General features: G+C 41.7%; 1 long non-coding RNA gene across 1 annotated transcript in view; it reads left to right on the top strand.

Annotated features, from left to right (window-relative positions):
* Nucleotides 1-3,618: 3,618 nt before the first annotated feature.
* Nucleotides 3,619-20,000, top strand: part of LOC138158433 (uncharacterized) — a 23,773-nt gene continuing 7,391 nt past the window's right edge. Inside the window, exon 1 of the long non-coding RNA XR_011167640.1 lies at nt 3,619-3,703. This is a non-coding gene — a long non-coding RNA (uncharacterized lncRNA). The remainder of the gene's footprint in view (nt 3,704-20,000) is intronic.

Raw genomic sequence — 20,000 nt, 5'->3', positions numbered from 1 at the left:
CTCCTGAAAAACAAGCCTCCCACCTCAGGCTCCAAGTGCACTTTAGCCTAGGGGCAGGGAAGATCTTAAAAATTCACATTCCCATTACACTGGCACAGTCAGGAAAAGCAGATGAGAACAGGTGTAAGGGTTATGGGATTTAAAGATCTTCCATGCCCCATTGGACTTGCTGACATAGCAGGAAGGGGTGGAGCAAGAGGAAGTGGAAGCCAAGCTGGAGTTCCTGCAGTGGCTAGCAGTGGCAGCAACCTCGGGCAGCAGCAGCAGAGGCAGTGGCAGCGGAAGCGCGAATCCCTTTTTGAGTCAGCCAGAATTTCTGCTAAGGACTCCTGCTGAGGACTGCCAGGGGCCAGAGCTGCTGGGAGAGTGCTTCCTGGACGCTGGGTGGTTGCTGTGAGTGGGGAGAGAAGGACCTTTGCCTGAGGTAGCCTGTTCTGTTTTAAAGGCTTGAGAATGTGGGTGCTTTCTACTTTATCTACCTGTGCCAATTTCATAACTACTCTGATGGTTTTGACTTTCTGGTTTTGGGACTCGGTCTTTTGGTATTTTAATAAATGTTCTAGCTTATTCCCCCATATAGAAAGCCTGATATATTTTGTGATTGATAATTACATCAGAATATCTGTAATTTCCGTAGGCATTGTGAATATTGCATTGCTAATACAACAGGTAAACTTCTCAGGGTCAGAGACAAATCTGGCCTGGGCCAACTTGGCTCATGCTGGGGACTCCCTAAGGCCTGGGACAACTGGAGCCCCAGCCCCAGCTGCAGTCAGTCTGGTAAGTGCTTGGATGATGACAGTGGATGCAAAACTCTTTGCCTGAGTGATTTCATTTGATATGATCTCATAAGATGGGAATAACCAGCATTACTATCCCCATTTCACAAATGGAAAAACTTAGTGGAAAAGTTAAAGAGATTTGTAAAAGTAATCTAGCTAATAAGTGACAGAGTTAGCACTTAAAAGATACCATTTCCCCAATCCAGAATCCTTTCAATTCCCCATCATGTCCTATGAAAGTAAAAACTGAAATACTCAAATATTATTGGTAGAGCTGTGAATTTGTCCAATTGGTGTGGAAAACAATCAATCAATCAACAAGTAATAACTTGCAATAACACTTTCAGTTGGGGAAGGCTTCATGTAGAAGTGATCTGCTTCTTAAAGGAAGAGGGAGCCAGTATGAAGCAAAGATAAGAAATGTTCCCTTTCAGACAGGTGAGAGAGCCATTGCAAAAGGGGAGAGATGGGGGATGACAGCTGGGCATGAGGAGCAGAAAGAAGGCCAGCTTGGCTGAAGAGCGCTGTATGGGCAGGGGAGTGACAGCCAACAAGGCTGGGAAGATGGGCGAAGGCCTGATTGTGTAGTTTTAAGAGCCTAAACAGAGGAGTTTACATTTGATCCTGGAAACAAGAGGAGGCCACTAGAACTGGAGAGAGACAAGTCAGGGAGAAGAATTTGGAGGCAGTTGTAACAATCATGGTGAGATTTGGAATTACATGGGGGAGAGTCACTAAACAAATCCATTCTCTTCGCCCAGAGATCCCACTCTTCCCCAAGAAGTTTAATTGATCAATCATTCAATAATCATTTTTAAATGCCTGTTAGGTTTCAGGCACTACAGTAGGCATCGATCAGAGAGACAAAGGAAAAAAACAAAAGAGATTTGCCTTCAAGTTGCTGACAGTCTAATGTGGAGATAGTAGGCACATAGTAGGTCTACACCCAACATGTACAAAGCTGACACGTAGAGGGGAAAGCTAGAATATGACATGGATGAGGATAGGGATGAGAGAGGAGCCAGAAAAGGTCTCATCTAGAAGGTGGTCCTTGATCTGACTCTTGAAGGAAGCCAGGAATTCCAAGAAGGGAAAGTGAAGGAGGAGAGCATCTGAGGCATGGGGAACAGTAGCACAAAGTCATGGAGAACTGTCATGTGTGAGGACCTTCTAGGTCAGTGGGGCTGGGCCATAGAGTGCATGGAGGGGCTGGAAAGGAAGGATAAGGTCAAACACCAAACTAGAGTTACATTTGATCCCAGAAGTGATTAAGAGTCACTGGCCTTCATTTGTTTAGTAGGACAGTGACATATCCAGACATACTTTAGGAAAATCACATTGGTGGTTGTATCAGAGGTGTCAAACACACATTCATGGTTGGCCTAAGCCAGACTAAAATATGATTAGAAAATAGTTAACAAAAGAAATAAAAATAGAATTTTTGTTGTTGTTCAGTTGTGTCCAACTCCTTGTGACCTCCTTTGGGATTTTCTTGGCAATGATACTAGAGTTGTTTTCCATTTCCTTTTCTAGTTCATTTTACAAATGAGGAAACTGAGGCAAACAACTGACTTGCCAAGAGTCACATAGCTACTGTCTGAGACCCCATTTGAGCTCAGGAAGATGAGTCTTCCTGACGATGCTCTGCACTCTATCCACTGAGCCACCCACTGTCCTAAAAATAGAATAAAACATCAATAATGTTAACATGTGGTTTTCTAAGTCAATATACAGCCCACAGGGATCCTTCTATATGGTTTAGTGACCCCTTGTTTCGACTTGAGTTTGACACTACTGGTATAGAAAGATAGGTTGGTGAGAGGAGACCCATGAGGAGGCCATTGCAACAGTCCAGGTAAGAGGTGATCAGGGCTGAGCAAGGGCGGTGTCTGAGAGTGGAGAGAAGGGGAAGGAGGCAGGAGATGGTAGAGAGATAGAAACAAGATTTGGCAACTGTTTAAAGACACTAGGTAAGTAAGTGATTGAAATAAAGCTCTCACATATATCAAAACATTCATAGCAACTTTTTCGTGTGTTAGCAACAACAACAAGAAAGGGAATTAAAGTGAGTGTCAATTAATAAGGGAATGGAATGGTTGAGGAACCGGGGTACCTGTAGGTTGTTCCATAAGAAATGAAAAATACAAATAATTCCGAAGATTTGGGGAGATTCAAATAAATTGATACAAAGAACACTAAACAAAACCAAGAAAATAATTTATGTAATGACTACAATGATAGAAATGAAAACAGCACAAAAAGGCAACCTAATACAGAATAACTGTAATGTTATTTCCAAAGTGCAGAGGATGATGGATGAGTCTCTCCCCTCCAGTGAGAGGTAAAAGTTTATCAGATACAATGTGCTATGGGCTATAACACATAGTTGCTTTGTTGATTGGTTTTTATTTGTTATAGGGACAGATTGTGTGTGTGTGTGTGTGTGTGTGTGTGTGTGTGTGTGCATGCTAAGGGTTTGGAATTGTGTTGGGGCATGACTGAAGTTTGGTTTTCTTAAGGCATATAATTTCTAAATGTGAGGAGGAAAGGATAAGTAAAGTCAGACTTTTTCATAATCGAATCAGCTTTATTCATATTCTCAGTTTTATCTTACATTAACTAGAATTGTTTTCCTCCAAAGTTGCATTAAAGCAAATTTGTATAAATTGAACTATATTTTAAGTTCATTAGGGAGTTTGCTAGATGAAAGAATCCTATGGAGAATTGGTTTGTAAAACAAAGAATTCCTCCATGAAGCATATAATAACTTCCTAATTTACCTTGTATATATTTTAAAAGGAAAATATTCACGTCTCATTTTTTATTAAAAGCAGGTGTACATAGATCTGTACTTCACAGACACTCCGGAGTTGGCAGGGACTTCAGAGGCTAGATATCTCATCCTTACTACAACACACCTGGTGAGTAATCACACAATTTATGTCCAATGAATAATCTCCTTTGATGAGGAAAAAAATGGAGCCAAAGTAGGTACCAGTTGATTGGGGAACGATTGAAGGAATTGTAGCTTATGAATGCAACAGAATTCTGTTGTACCTTAAGAAATGACAAATACAAATAACTCAGAAAAATTTGGGAAGATTCGTATGAACTGATACAAAGTGAATGAAACAAAACCAGGAAAACAATTTACCCAATGACTACACTGATGTAAATGAATAAAAACAACTGAATGCTGAATAACTGCAATGGTGGTTTTTAGTGACCCTACCAGAGTAGGGGAATGTCCAGGGGAATTTCAAGGACACTTTGATATGGCTGGGTTGTTATAACAGGTTTGGCCCAAGGCCAGGACTCATCCCTCAGTGTGCCTAGACCATGTGCAGGAGCTGTGCTGAATACAATCTATGAGAGTAGACTCCAATAAATATCATGTGGAGCAAGAGCAGAACCAGGTTTCTAGCCAAAAGAGCTCAAGCTAGCACGCCAGAGCCTGTTTTCTAAAGCCCCAGGTATGAGGAATCTCTGTGGGGAGTGGTTGATTTTCCAGTCATACAGGATAGACTTGTTGAGGAGAACCTCCCTCTGTCAATATTGGGTCACACTGAGTCTCGCAATCCACAAACAGATCTCTCCTGCCTCTGGCAAGTTCAGGGCAAAGTAACTGGTATCCCCAACTTGGTGGCAAGGGAGAACTGGTCAAGAAAAGACAGGGATCATAGGGTCATAGATCTAGAGCTGAAAGGCACCCCTTCTGCCCTTCATTTAGCAGATGAGGAATTAGGGAAGTTACATGAATTACCTAAGGTCACAGAAGAAAGATTGGAACCTAAATCCACTGACCCCAGAGTCAGTACTCTCTGAATTGCATACTCTGTCTCCCAATATCTGTCCCTTTGTGGTTTGCAGTAAGAGAAAATGAGGGAAGGCAGGGAAGAAGAAATGCTTGGGAGCAGCCTACGACAACTCTAAGTAGAGTCAATTCAATTTAACAAGAATTTTTAAATGAAAATTTTTTTAAATTATGCATTGATTTTTTTTCTCCCTCCCACCAATAAAAAGAACAAAACCCTTATAACAAATAAGCATACCCAGAGAAAACAAATTCCCCTATTGACTGTGGTTTAAAAAAACGTGTCTGCTTCTACGTGTTAATCAATTCTCTTTCAGAAGATGGGTAATGTTCTGTCATTGGTCTTCTGGTATCATGGTTGATCATCATTCTTTTTTTTTTTTTTTAAGCAATCAGGGTTAAGTAACTTGCTCAAGGTTACACAGCCAGTTATTTCTGGGTGTGGTGCTGAGTATCTGAGCCCAGATTTGATCCAGGTCATCCCGACACTGGAGCCGGTGCTCTTACTCGCTGAGCCACCTGGCCACCCCTAAGCAATTGGGGTTAACTTGCTCAAGGTTACATGGCCAGGTGTTTCTGGGTGGGTGCTAAGTGTCTAAGCCCAGGATTCGATCTCCAGGTCATTCCAACACTGGAGCCGGTGCTCTTTCTTACTCGCTGTGCTACCTGGCCGCCCCTTGATCATCATTCTTAAGTCCCAAAATTGTCCATTTTCACAATTTAACAAGCATTTAAAAAAAGTTTTTATTGGTATCTTCTGTTTCTTACATCATCACAGTTATCCCAAGTATTCTGCCCCCTCACAATCCCATATAACAACAGGGTTTTTTAAGAAGGGAAAAAAATCATCACAACTGATCAATACATTGAAAAAGTCAAGAAACATATGCAACACATGTGACTTCTGTGGACTTATTAGCTCCATGAATGGGGTAGATTGGGGAAATCTCATCTTTCTTCATTCAAGTTTTGCTGGATTTTTATAAATTTGTTACATTTACTTTTTTATGTATAGTTTTTTTTTTTCAATTACATCTTTGTAGTAACTGTGAATATGGTTCTCTTGGCTTTGCTTACTTCACTCTGAATCAGTTCATATAGATCTTTCCATGTTTCTCTATATTCATCTCACATAATTTCTTACAATGTAGTAATACATTTATTAATTCATTAAATTCATTGTACCACAGTTTATTTAACCATTCCGTAATTAATGGGCACTTCTTTGTTTACAATTCTTTGCTATCACAAAAAGCACTATTATTAATATTTCAGTGTATGTGGGGATTGGTTGGGCTTATTTGGGGGTATAAGCCAAATAATGGAGTCTGTAGTCCAAAGGGTATAGACATTTTAGTCATTTTATTTGCATAATGCCAATCTGCTTTCCAAAATTATTGTACCATTTCACAGCTCCACTAACAATGCATTAGTAAATCTATCATTCTACAACTTCTCCGACATTGACTATTGTCATTTTGGACCATTTTTGCCAGTTTGCAGGATCTGAGGTGAAACTACGGTATTGTTTAGATTTTCATTTCTCTTGTCATTTGTGGTTTGGAGCCTTTTTTCATGTGGTTGTGAATACTTAGCAATGTTTTTCAAAACTGCTTGTTCATATCTTTTAACTGCTTATCTACTGGGGAATGGCTATTAGTCTTATACATATTTATTAATTATTTATATATCTTAGATACCAAATTTTTATCAGAGAAATCTGATACAAAGATTTTTTTCCCCATCTGATCACTCTCAGCCTAGGTGCATCAATGTTGTCTCTGCTTTGCATTTTCATGTAATCGACATTATTTATTTTATATTTTGAAATGCCTCTTTGTTGCTATTTAAGAATTTATCTTCTGCTCATAGCTATGAGAAGTATATGATCTGTTTTTTTTTCTAATTTTTTAATATGGTATGATCTTTAATATTAAGGTCACCTAGCCATTTAGAATGTATTGTGGAGTTAGGGGGATGCCTATCTCATGCATGTGAAGACTTTCCCTGGTGGAATGAGTGGATAAGAACAATTTGTCCCAACTGCCACGAAGGTGTCTGAAGCTGGTGCTATACAATGCTTAGAGCTTAGTCAGGCAACAAAGACACCAGAATCATCCTCTGCATTCTGACCTGTCACTAGTGGTCTTGACTTTTGTCCTGCCACTAGACTTCACTGGACTTCTGGAGGAAAGAGTGAGGCTGATGACTTTGGTTAACTCTGACCTGCTTAAAATGAATTCATACACAAATCAAGACATCACCCATGATGTAAATTGATCATCTTCAGAAATGAAGGATGGGGGAGGCTAGGTGGTGAAGTGAATAGAGCACCGGCCCTGGAGTCAGGAGGACCTGAGTTCAAATCTGGCCTCAGACACTTAATTTGTTAAATACCTACTACATGCCAGAACACTAGCAGAGTCATGGAGAGAAATATCAGAGCTGTTTTCCCCTTGCTTCCCTGATCTCACCCAAAGCAGCATCTGAGAGAGCAAAGCATCCTTCTGTCTTGGGAATCTGGTTCAGAGGCTGCTAGAGTTGGGACATGGCTTTGCCAAAGGAGCAGGTTCCAGCACTGAATATCTTTTATACTAAGGAATGTCAGTAGGGATAGTTCTGGAGGGGGCAGGTTGTAGAGGTCACAACTTACACAGAGCAGCTTTGCAGGGAGTCTGGGCTGCCTCTGCGGACATTTCCACAACATAGTGGGGAAAATGACACCTTGGCCTCTGGTTTATCAGGCAGAGAAGTTGGAACACGATGAAGAAGCGCCTGTTCTTCAACTTATAATTTAAAGCAGGTGAGCCACGGGTTATACCACCCAGTCATGAAATGTAGTGATCTGTGAAAGGTCTCCCCAGACCTTTTCCTTAACATAAGCATCCTTCACGTGGCTTTGAGAGGAAAAATGTCAAGGGGACACTAAATTAAATCACAGTTTTGTCTTTGAAAAATAGATTCTATCCTCAGTAGGATACGGTTGGAGAGACACAGGAATTAGCATGCCTCCTCGGTGTACTTTCACAGGCCAATAGAAAAAATAGATTTTCTCAGTGGGGCATTAAGGGTTATTCCCACAGTTACGGCCAGCCTTTCAGGTCCAGGCAGGGGGGAGGGGGAAGAAGTGGTAGTGAGTTTACTAAAAGAAAACTCCCCTTTTCAATTTTGCTTTAACAAAATTAGCCTACCTATTAAGAAAAATCACCTATGTTGACTTCTCCATGCCAGAGTCATGGTTCCAACAAGCAAACACTCGTCGTGATTGATTTTGTTCAATTCAACAATCTTTTATTAAGTGCCTACGATGCAGATGTTGTACTGGGTGCTACAGAAAGAGATGCAAAAACAAATTGCTTTGAAATCTTACATTTTACTTTGGGGAAACATTTATACAGATAAACAATATTCAAAGTAAATGCAAAGTGATTTTTTTTTAGAAGTAGAGAACTAATAACTAGGGAGGGGAGTAGAGTGTAGACAAGAACAGTCTAATGTAGGAGGTGTCTCATGAGTTGAACCTTGAAGGGACTATAAGGGATTCTTAGATGTAAAAGTAAGGGCACATAGTGACACAGTGAATAGAGTCTTGGGCTTGGAGACAGGAAGACTTATCTTCCTGAGTTCAAATCTCACCTCAGTTACTAACTAGCTGTGTGATGCTGGGCAAATCACTTCACCCTGGTTACCTCAGTTCTTTGTCTATAAAATGAGCTGGAGAAGGAAATGGCAAAGCATTCCAGTGTCTTTATAAAAGGAAATTCCAAATGGGGTCACAAAGAGTCAGACATGACTGAGCAGCAAGAATATGTAGAAGTGGGGGGGGGGGGGAAAGCACATTACAGGCATAGGATTCAGCCTGTGCAAGTGCCTGCCTGGAAATGGGAGATGGAATATCATGCCTACAGAGGAGTCGGTAGCATTGACTGCATGGAACCCAGAAAGCATATGGGGCAGAATGTGTAATCAGTCCAGGCAGATTACAAAAAGCCTTAAACACCAAGTAGGGAGGTTTGTATTTGATTCTAGAGGAAATAGGGAACCATGTAGGAGGGGATTGACATCATCAGATCTGTGCTTTTGGGATATCTCTCTGGCAGCTGGGTTGGAGATGGATTAGAGAGGAAAGAGACTAGTGGAAGGGAAATATGGTAAGAGATTATTTCATTAGTCCAAATGAGAGGCAACTGGGGGCCTGAGCTAATGACTGTGTGAATGGAGAGAGCTAATGACTGTGTGAATGGAGAGAAGGGAGCCAATGAAGAAATGTTGTAGAGGTGGAATCCACAAACCTTGGCAGCTGATTGATTATAGGTGATGAGAGAGGGAAGAGGGGAGTATAAGTATGAAGTGCCAGACCTGAGTGTCTAAAAGGACTGTGATGGTTTCGCTTTGTCCCTTCAATCCCCAGGGCTGGGCATAGTTTCTGGTATATGGTGGGTATTTAGTGAATGCTTTTTGATTGATGGGTTGATTTTTGCCCTCAGTAGAAAAAGGGATGTTAGCAAGACTGACTTTGGGGAAAGATAATGAGTTCCATTTTAGGTATGTTGGGTTTGAGATACCTATGGACAATCAGGTAGAACAGTCCAGAAAGTAGTTGGTGAGACTTGGCTGCATAGAGATGACAAATTGAACCTCTGTGATTGGATGAGTTTATCAAAAGAGAAAGCACACAGTGAGAGGTGAGAAGAGGGTCCTGGGGCAAGACATGAGCTTGGGAGGAAGCCATAGGACTCAACTCTGAAATAATCTGTAACCTTGAAATAGTAGTTTCGATGGAGAAATGGGAAGGGAAACGAGTTGGCAAGAAGCTGAGTAGTGAACAAAATGTGAGGAAATGTAGTCAACAAGGACAGACAGCTTTTTCTAGGAGTTTGGCTGCAAAAAGGAAGGAGACAAAGTATTATAGTCTAGCAACAGAGAGAGTGGAGCCCACATATGTAGAGAGGTCCATCCGTGACAACGGCCTGTGGTACGTGTGGATCGAAGGGAGGCAGGATAGACATCCCTAGCCTCATCTCCCTCCACCCTTCTCTGAGGGAGGGTTTCATTCCTTCCAGGAGAGGAAGCAGGAGGTTAGGACTGAGGCCACTTCACTCTCCTCAGAGAGACATGGAACCAGGCTAGAAGCATATCTATCTGCTCCCTTAAATATTGTTTATCTAGGGGATATGATTTGATCCCATCTAACTTGATTGATTTGTCACTTTGAGAAGAAGTGGGAGCCAAGTTTTATACCCAAGCTTCACCCCTCCCCTACCTAATACCACTTCCACAATGAACACGCAGAGCAAATAGCAAAGACGCCCATTTATCGAACTCAGATCAAAACGGAAGTCAGAGAAGGTAAGAATATGAGAACATCGACCAGGCAATAGATGAGTGGAGAAGGATGACTCAGGTCATTCACTCCTCTCATGTCTTCCCAGAGTCTTCTCCATCAACCTGATGCAGAGTCGGCTTCTGCCATTCCCTCTCCCGAGGCTGGAAGCCAGAAGCATTCATATACTCTAAGAAGACTCTTGTTTAGAGAGTCCTCCAAAGAGCGTTCAAAAGGGACTTTTCTGTTGGAGAATCCCAAAGATTGGTCTGAACTGAAGCTCTCACTTCCCACCAACTCTGCCCCACCCCTTACTTGGGGCAGAGCCTTCAACAAGGAGAGAGTCTCATACCAATGGGCTTTAGGACAGGAGTTAGTTTGAGAGGACAGTTGTCAAGTGAAGGGTTGTTGTTGTTTTTTGGCTTTTTTGGAGGGCAATTGGGGTTAAGTGACTTGCCCAAAGTCATATGCCTAGTAAGTATATCAAGTGTCTGAGGTCGAATTTGAACTCAGATCCTTCTGACTCCAGGGCAAGTGCTCTATTCACTGCACCACCTAGCCACCATGGTTTTTTAAGAATGGAAGAAATCTAGACATGCTTTTAGGTACAATGAAGGAGCCAATGTATAAAGAGAGACTGAAGGTCAAGAGGGATGGGGAATCACTGAAGGCAGAAATTCCTGGAGGAGATGGACAGGGATGTAATTATGGGCACATGTATAAAAGGGTGGTCTCAGCAAGGACAAGTACCACATTTCTACCTGATACTAGAAGGAAGGTAAAGAGAATGAGGAGTAAGAACTGGACTTGAGATATATAAGAATGAATGAATGAAAAAACGTTTACCATGTTCAAAGTGCTGTACTAAAAATACACATACACAAGGAACATAAAGATATATGTGGGGTGTAGATTGTATTCAGGAAAGACTAGCACCTCTGGTGTGAGGGCTTCTGAGCCCTTTTCAGGGCTGTTTTCCACCTTTGGTACCTACCTGATCCATCTAACTCTTACCTGTGTCTCCACGAAACTGTAGCATGCAGAGTGGCCACACCCTGAGAAACGATTTCTGCAGATGGGCTAAACCAGGTTGAAGGGGTTTCAAAGCTCTAAGATTATCCCCAGTATATGTAGCTGTTTCATATTGTCCCATCCGTTGTTAGACTGCAAGCTCCTTTAGAGCAGGGTATGGGTTTGGGGATTGGTTGGGGGAGGGGGGGTGTCCTTTCCCCAGAACTTAGCATAATAGGTATTTCAGAAATGTTTGTTGACTTGACTTCTTTACAACTACAAAAAGCCTACAATAAATATTTTTGTACATATAGGACCTTTTCCTCTTTCTCTCTTCTCCTTGGAGTAACAGAATATATTCTAATGAAGGACATAACATATGGTGACCATAAAAGGGAATTCTAGTCTGGAAAGTCACAGGTATGGTGAGTTGAACCATAGGGCAATGGCCCTTCTAGAAACAATGATAATATTGATTTTATTGCTCTTCCTGTAGCAAGAAATAGAAAGGGATGGGAATGGGGTAGGATGGAGAAAGGAAGGAAGATGTTGGTGAAGCAGATCAGTTGACTAGGACTGACTAGACAGGGTGAACCCTCACTGATCAGGACCACAGTGTCCTAGGGCAAGAGCTGGAGGCCCCCATTGGGAGAGTGCACAGGTAGCCTGGAAGGAAGTGTGATGGTGGAAGATGCCAGCAAAGCCACAGACAGACAATCCATATTCAATGTTCTCCTCAAGCTGGCATAGCATTGGAGACCTCAGGCACACCTTCTTATCACAGTGAAGCCTTGGAATAAGATTCAATGATATATAAAAGAAAAGCAGATCAGTGAAGAGAAAGCTCCCCTTGGGTTTGAATTTTCACTTGCTTGGGAAACACAACACTGTTTTTGTTCGCCCTTTGTTTTCAAGGAGGGCCAGTGATATCCTGGGAGGGTATCTTGACTTGTGCATGAATCAGATTTAAGTGAAGCAGAGTTGCACAGATTCTTCAGCATCACTTGTCCAGAGTCCAGTGGCAAGGCATAAGTCAAGACAATGATGGATGACCTTGGCATCTTTGATGTCTGGCCAACTCCAAGCTCTCCACATCACTTGCTTCAACCACAAATTGTTTTCACCTGTCCACTCCACCAGGGGGTGGGGGCCGGGTGGCAGTCTTCACATGCCTGAGATAGACATCCCCCGACTCACCGATGGATTTGACGCCTGTCAGTTACCTTGAACCTGGTTAGCCCATTTGCCAAGAGGCGTGGCCCCTGTGCATGCTACAGCTTCTTGATTGAAAGAATTGGCCAAATTGGCAGCTCATTATGCCCTGTGCTATTTCTTCTCCCATACAAAACAGAGACCCCCAAACAAAGTCAAGGTTGGTACCTAGGTCATTTTATCTTCCTGCAGTCAAATAAACATAAGCTCATTGAAGACAAGGCAAGGATTGCCACTTTTATCTTTGTATCACCTGGAGTCACGCATAATATCTTGCACATAACAGACATTTAATAAATGTTACAAGAACACTTAAGGGAAGGGGAAACTTTTTGTACTAGAGGGAAGGGTGAAAATCAGGTTGAGAGAAGAGAGTCATTCAAAAAACCTGGAAAATATGGTGATACCTTAACCTTAATCCTAACTCTAAACCAGGTATATCAATGGACATAACAGTCTAACCCATGAACCTTAACTGAATTTCAAAAATGTACACACATTCAAAAAACATGTTCCAAAGAAGGCTTCAGAGTTGCTATGACGTAGAGGGTCATTTGGATCTAGGACAGGAAATTGAAAGGGTGAGTTCCTACTCTCTTGGGTTTTCAGTAAGGGATGTATCCAGCCTTAGGAAAACTGTCATCAGACAAAAAACATACTCAAGGCCTCTGGCCAAGCAACAATTCACCTCGATGTCTTAGACCTCATATTTTGAAGCAAACTAAAACTCTTCAGGTTTGGAGTTCATTTACTCTTGGCAAACAGCAAGTTCTTTCCCTACCCTCCCTCCTCCACAAGAAATGGGAGGGGGTGAAAAAAAGAAAAGACATTCATATGACATCTTGGCGATCAAACAGCTCTTGGAAAACTGCATTTTGATGAGCTTGGGAATTCAAAGCATATGGATTAAATTCCCCTTAAGATCCTCTTGAGAATAAAATTAAGCAGGGGAAAGGGGAATGCCTGGCCCAAGACAGCTCATGGTTAACTCAAACTGTTTGCTGAGGACTGGTCTGAGATAATTCAGACTTCTCTAAGTGGGGTGGTAACCACCATCCACTCCCTTCCATGCAAGGAACTGACTGTGTACAGAGCATTGTGATGGGAGGGGGCAGAGATACAATTAACTAAGGCTCAGTCCCTGATGCTGTGAAACTCACTCAAATCTGGCAGGGAGATATAATATATACACCAACAATCAAAGACCCATTGGAGGGCCAAGGAAGACAAGCTCTGGAATAAAACAGTGAAGACTCCCTTTGAAGGGTCTAACAGGGAACACAGGAAAGAATGCTGGTTATGAAATCAGAGAATGGGCATGCAAATCCTACCTTTGTGACCTTAAGTCACTTAACTTCCCTGGGCCTCAGTTTCTGTAGTGGCAACCACTCTGGCATACTCAGGATGGCTGCTAGCACAAGTTCTTAGATCTGCTTTACTAGGAAAGCTAGCTGTTTAAGGGGTCAACAATCTTTTTTAATTACATTCACTAGTTCAGGGGAAAAGTCAGGAGCACCCTGAACTTCAGAGAAAATACAAGCAGAAAAATAAAGACCAACAGACAGGGCTCTGACTCCCTAAATCAACTATACACTTTACATACATTCCTGGATGGAGAGAGCCTTTACATCTGAGCAGGTGGGGAACTCTGAACATCAGGCCACTCAGAATCTCAACCAGGGAATTACAAGATCCTTCTCATAAGTGAGCCCCAAAGCAAAATACCAGCTCATAGTATGTATATGTATATGTATATGTATATGTATGTGTATGTGTATGTGTATGTGTATGTGTGTATATATACATATACATACATATATATATATATATACACACACACACTTCTCAGAGCCAGAAGGCATCACTACCCTCCCAACTCAATGCCTAATTAGAAATTAGCAAAAGGTGTGAAAGACTTCCTACAAGCAAGCCTCCCCTAAGCAATTTTCCCTTCATGGGCTCCATGTGAGGCCTATCAATGGATGGGGAAGATCGTATATCCATTAACATTACAGCTTCCCAATCTGTAAAATGAGGAGGTTGGACTCTGTGCTCTAAGGACCCTTCCAGCTCTGGGTCCCTTCAGCTCAGCAAAATATGAGTAGGATTTTAAAGCTTGTGGAAGCAGTTATTATGACTGACTAGTCCCCCCTTCCTTTTTAATTTTACCAATTGACTTTCCTTAATATTACTGTCACTTCCCAATAACTGCCTATTCCCATTGAATCCTTCCTTGTAACAAGGAGAAACAAGTTAAAATCAAGACAAACCAATACATCATCGCATGTAGCATTCTGTTCCTGTGTCCACCATTTCTCTATTGAGAGGAGGATAAGATACTTTCCCAAAATAATTTAGTGGGGTTTTTTTCTCAGTCATGTCCAACTCTCCATGACCCCATTTTGGGTTTTCTTGGCAGAGACACCAGACTGGTTTGCCATTTCCTTCTCCAGCTCATTTTACAGATGAGGAAACTGAGGTAAAGAAGGTGAGGTGACTTTTCCAGGGTCACAAAGCTATTATGTATCTGAGGTCAGATTTGAACTCAGGTCCTCTTGCTGCCAGGCCCAGCACTCTATCTACTGTGCCCTAGCTGCCTCCATTTCAAAATAATAGCTAACATTTAAATACTGGTTTAAGTTTCACAAAGTGCTTTGCAATTATCTCATTTGACCTTCACAACAATCCTGGGAAGTAGGCGCTATTATTATCCCATTTCCCCACTTTACAGATGAAGAAAATGAGGCAAACAGGAGTTAAGTGACTTATGCAGGATCACAGAGCTAGTAAGAGTTTGAGGTTGGGTTTAGAACTCAGGTCCTCCTGATACAGGTCCAGTATTCTGTCCACTGCACCACCAGGCTCCCCAGCATCAACCAGACAGCAATGTGGAAAGAGCATTATGATGAGAATCAGGGGAACTGAATTCAAATCCTCACTCTACTATGCATTACTTTTGTGGCTCTGGGACAGTTACTGAAATCTATTTGGGCCTCAGCTTGCTGAGAGGATCAAGTTACCTCTAAGGTCCTATCCAGCAAGAAGCCTTCGATCACTGATTGACTTGACAGAATACAGCAGATTTTAAAATTGAGGCTATCTTTTATCATTTTATTTTAAAATTACTCTAGGATCCTATCCTGAAGAGATTTCCCCCACCATCAATAGGGCCCCACTTCGTTGGTCTTATTAATGACTAGAGGAGGGACTGACAATATATTTCTATAATTTATACTGTGAAGGTCCTTCAAGATTACCCCTGAGTGTAGGACCTGAAATATGTGCTGAAACCAAATATTTTTCCCTGTGTAATCAGGTGCTTAGGTAACTGTCTTTCATTTTATTATAGTCATGTTTCAATCTGTATTCTGCTGACATGAGCAAGTTATAGAATTCAGCCTCTCTAAGAGGCTTTACAGAAAGTATGATTCACTTGTCATTTGGTATGAAAGAAAGCAGTAAGGTTCTAACACTCTCACTTTCCCCGGAGACAACAGAGACCCTAAGTCCAGCCCTTTCATGTCCTACTCTGGAATTAGGAAGAGGGAAGGGGAGATGTGGAACCCATGAGGGCAGGATGGCAGAGCTGGAGGAGGCAGGAGGGAAGGGTGGAGAAGGAGGAATTGGTTTGTCCAGGGACAAGATCAGTTGGGAGTGGCACTAACATCTTTGTGACAGGAGAGGACAGACTTTTGTGCTGGGAGAGCTAGCCTGGCTTGGGGGTTTTCCTACCCATCAGAAATCAGGGGACAAGTTCATATAAGCCTTTTGAGAGTTTCCCAAGCAGGGAATGAGCTAAATCTGTTCCGGAACTGAGTGGACGGAGTCAGTTGTAGTTTCCCACTATGAGGCATGTAAGCATCATGGTCACATATGGTTTTAATCAAAAAACAGGTGAAATGCTCATTGAGCCATGGAAGCATGAGGTGGGGGGGGGGGAGACTTTTTTTTTTTTTAAGATTAGTGGCTTCAGTTAACCCATACCTTAAGGAAAGCTCGGGGATATAAATTCATCCCAGCTGACCCTTGAAGAGACAACAGGGAAGCTTCTAAAACTGTGCTAGGTTGAAGGTAGGTCTCAAGTTACATTTATTACCTCCTGACAATGAATAATAAGAACTCAGGCCTACATAGTGTCGTAAGGTTTGCAGATCACTTCCCTACCAACAACCCTGAAAAGAGGGAATTACTTTCAGGTCTGGGTCATATGGTGGGGCAGGCTAGGTGGTACAGAGGATAGAGCGCTGGGCCTGGAGTCAAAAAGGCTTAAATTCAAATCCAGCCTCAGATACTTACTAGCTGTGTGATCCTGGGCAAGTCACTTAATCCTGTTTGCCTCAGTTTCCCTGTCTGTAAAATGATCTGGAGAAGGAAATGGCAGACCACGCCAGTATCTTTGCCAAGAAAACTCCAAATGAGGTCACAACTGAACAAAAGGCAATTATGATCTTATAAAACAAAAGCAAAAATAGACCTAATTAAAAGAGGTAATTAGGGAAACTATATTTTTGGTGGGAAAGCTAGGTAATGCAATGGATAGAGTGACAGACCTGGAATAACAAAGCCTCATCTTCCTGAGTTCAAATCTGGTCTCAGACATTTATTAGCTGTGTGACCTTGGACAAGTCACTTGATCTGTTTGCATTAATCCACTGAAGGAAATAGCAAACCAGTATCCTTGCCAAGAAAACGTCATGGACAGTATGAGTGGGCTATGGTTTACAGGGTAACAGAGTGGGACGTGACTGAACAACAACACACATCAGACAACATGGATGCAGAATCAAGACATTCAATAAGCATTTATGAAAAACCTACTATGTGTTGGACACTAGTCTTAGAATTGGGGGATATGGGGCAGCTAGGTGGTGCAGTGAATATAGCACTGGCCCTGGAGTCAGGAGGACCTGAGTTTAAATCCAACCTCAGACACTTAACACAGAACTAGCCAGGTGACCTTGGGAAAGTCACTTAACCCCAATTGCCTTGCCTTCCCCTCTCCAAAAAGCAAAAAAAAAAAAAAAAGAATTGGGGGATATGAAAACAAAAAGGAAAGTCTCTGTTCTCAAAGAAATGACATTCAATTGGAAAAGAAAACAGCATGGAGACATAAAAGCAAATACAAAATAAATATATCAGGGGCCAGCTAAATGGGCACAGTGAATAGAGCATAGGTCCTGGAGTCAGGAGGACCTGAATTTAAATCTGGCCTCAGATACTTGACACACTTACTAGCTGTGTGACCTTGGGCAAGTCACTTAGCCCCAATTGCCCTGCCTTCCCCCTAAAATAAATACATAAATAATCAAAGAATTTCCTAGGAGAGGGCACAAAAGGGGAGGGCACCAACAACAGGGGGAAGAGGAGAGTCAGGAGAGGTTTTGCATAGGAGGCTTCATTTAAGTCAAACTTAATCGATCAATGAATCTGAAGAATGATGTGATCCCAGCTCCCTGGACTCCAGACCCAACTCTCTGCCCATTATGAAACCTTGCCTTTATTCCAAAGATGGGAAGAAGATAAATGGCAGCAGCTCTTGTTCCTACAGTAAGCTTCCATGAGTCAGTAAGCATTTTTTTGAAACTTTAAAAGTCTGGGATTTCTTGAGTTTGGGTCTTTCCTCTACCAATGTGGATCACCCCAAATTTCATCAGTTTTTGTTGTTACAAAAGAGAAATTCTCTAAGCGCCAAGGCGGTCCATTCCACTTTGAGAGTAAGTGGTCACAAATAGAAAACTCATCGCCTGCCTGGCAGACAGCTATATGGCAGAGAATCTTTCCATAGTAGCCACAGTGGTCCTGTGACGATCATGTACCTTTCATCAGGTCTGGAGGCTAAGCCTTTTTATCTTAGGAGACTGCTAAGGGACAATTAGGTGGTACAGTATATAAAGCATGAGGGCTGGAGTCAAGAAGACCTGAGTTCAAATTTGACTTCAAACACTTACTTGTTGTGTGACCCTGGGCAAGTCACTTAGCCCTGTTTGCCTCGGTTTCCTCATCTATAAAATGAGGTAGAGAAAGAAATGGCAAAGCACACCAGTATCTTTGCCAAGAAAGTTCTACATGGGACCACAAAGAGTCATACACATTTGAAACAAATGAACAAAAGCAAAAGGTTGGTATAGTGGATAGAACATCAGCGTTGGAGTGAGGAAGACCCGAGTTCCAATCCTGCCTCAAGAATTAACTAGCTGTGTGAAATTATTTAACCTGCCTAGGCCTCAGTTTTTTCATCTATAAAGTGATGGGTTTGGACTAGCGTGTTCAATTGATAAACATTTATCAAGTGCCTACCACATCTAAATCTTCAATCTTCTGAGATTTCTCGGAGCTCTCTGAAAGCCTTCTAAGACTCTAAGTTGGAGGCAAGTGGCCAGAATGCATCAATGGAGGGAATTTCCACCCAGGGAGTACCCTGATGAATTCCTAGGAATGGATCAAAAATAGAAAGGGGACTACCAGAGATCGAGTTCAAGACCCCAGAACGCTTAGTGCAGAATGAAACATCAGAGGAGATAATTAAGACAGGTAAGGGATTTTTTAGGACAGTGGAAAGAACCCTGGCTCAGGAATCAGAAATATCAAACCCTGCCTCCCACACTTATTAACTCAATAATGATGGGCAAATCACTTTAGATCTTTAAATGCATTTTTTATAATCTTTATACATTATATTTCAATGTGATCAGTTTCTTTTGTAATCCTATGTATTTTATTTTATGCATTTATGCATTAGATCTTTAAATCTTTAGATGTTTTCTCATCTGTAAGACAAGGGCCTATTAGGTGCCTTCCAGCTTTAGGACATTAAAGCACTTTCCCATCTGTTCCCTCATCTGCAAAGCAGATATGGTATTCCCGTTTTCACATGGGGAAACTAAGGCATAGGGATGTACTCAAGCTTGCCTTGCTACTAAGTGTCAAAGCTAGACCTAAAACACAGGAAAGTGGAAATGGGCTGCCTCAGCAGAGAGGTAGCTTTCCTTCCCCATCTCTGGAAGTCTTCAAATGGATGCTAGTTGACCTCTTATAGAAAATATTCCTACTCAAGTCTAATTCAACTCAGTGACCTCTGACATCCTTCCACTGCCATTACTCAACCTTTGGTAGTTCCTGGGCAAAATATAAGCTCTTTGAGGGCAGGAGCTGTTTCCATTTTTGTTTTTATTCCTTTTTCCCAGGTTTAGTCTAGTACCTGACCCAAACCAGGTGAGAAGAGGTCACCATACCTGTTGAACTAAACTTCCTGTTAACATTGTAGCTACTTTGCCATTTCTTGATTACAATTTTTACATTAAGGAGAGATAATTGTGTAAAATACAATCTCTAACTTCACACAAGTCGAGTATTTGGAACACAGCCTCTTACCCCAGGGACTGTGAACTTGGTTTTTGTTCTGTTTTGTCTTGTATGTTTTTACATTATGTTTAAATGTGATCAGTTTCCTTTGTAATCCTATGTATTTTATTTTATGCATTTAAAACCCTGATTCTGGGAAGGAGTTCACATGCTTTGTCAGACCCTGCTCAAGAGGTCCCTCATCAAAAAAAAAAAAAAAAAGGTTAAGAACTCCTGCTTTAGAGGAAGTTCATGAAAAATGTTTGCATTTAGTCCAGTGTTTGCCTTCCCAAAGCTGATCAATCATACTGCCTTGTACCCTTTCTAAAAAACATTTTTAACAGTGTTAGCCAAAGGTATTTGAATCATCTAGAGGGAAAGGTAAAAGGACCTCCCAGTCAGTACCAGAAAGTACTGCTCTGAAAGAAAGAGCTGAACCAGCAAGAAAGGCTTTAAAAAGGAAACCATATTCAAATGATCAATTGCAGCAATATTCTCTTCTTTTGCAAACCACTGG

This window comes from Petaurus breviceps, unplaced genomic scaffold (genome assembly GCF_028583685.1).
Source record: "Petaurus breviceps papuanus isolate PSGF00001 unplaced genomic scaffold, PetGlider_PUasm1.0 174, whole genome shotgun sequence".
Lineage (NCBI taxonomy): Eukaryota > Metazoa > Chordata > Mammalia > Diprotodontia > Petauridae > Petaurus > Petaurus breviceps.
Note: the sequence above shows the minus strand (reverse complement) of the source record. Positions and strands in the feature narration are given on the sequence as shown.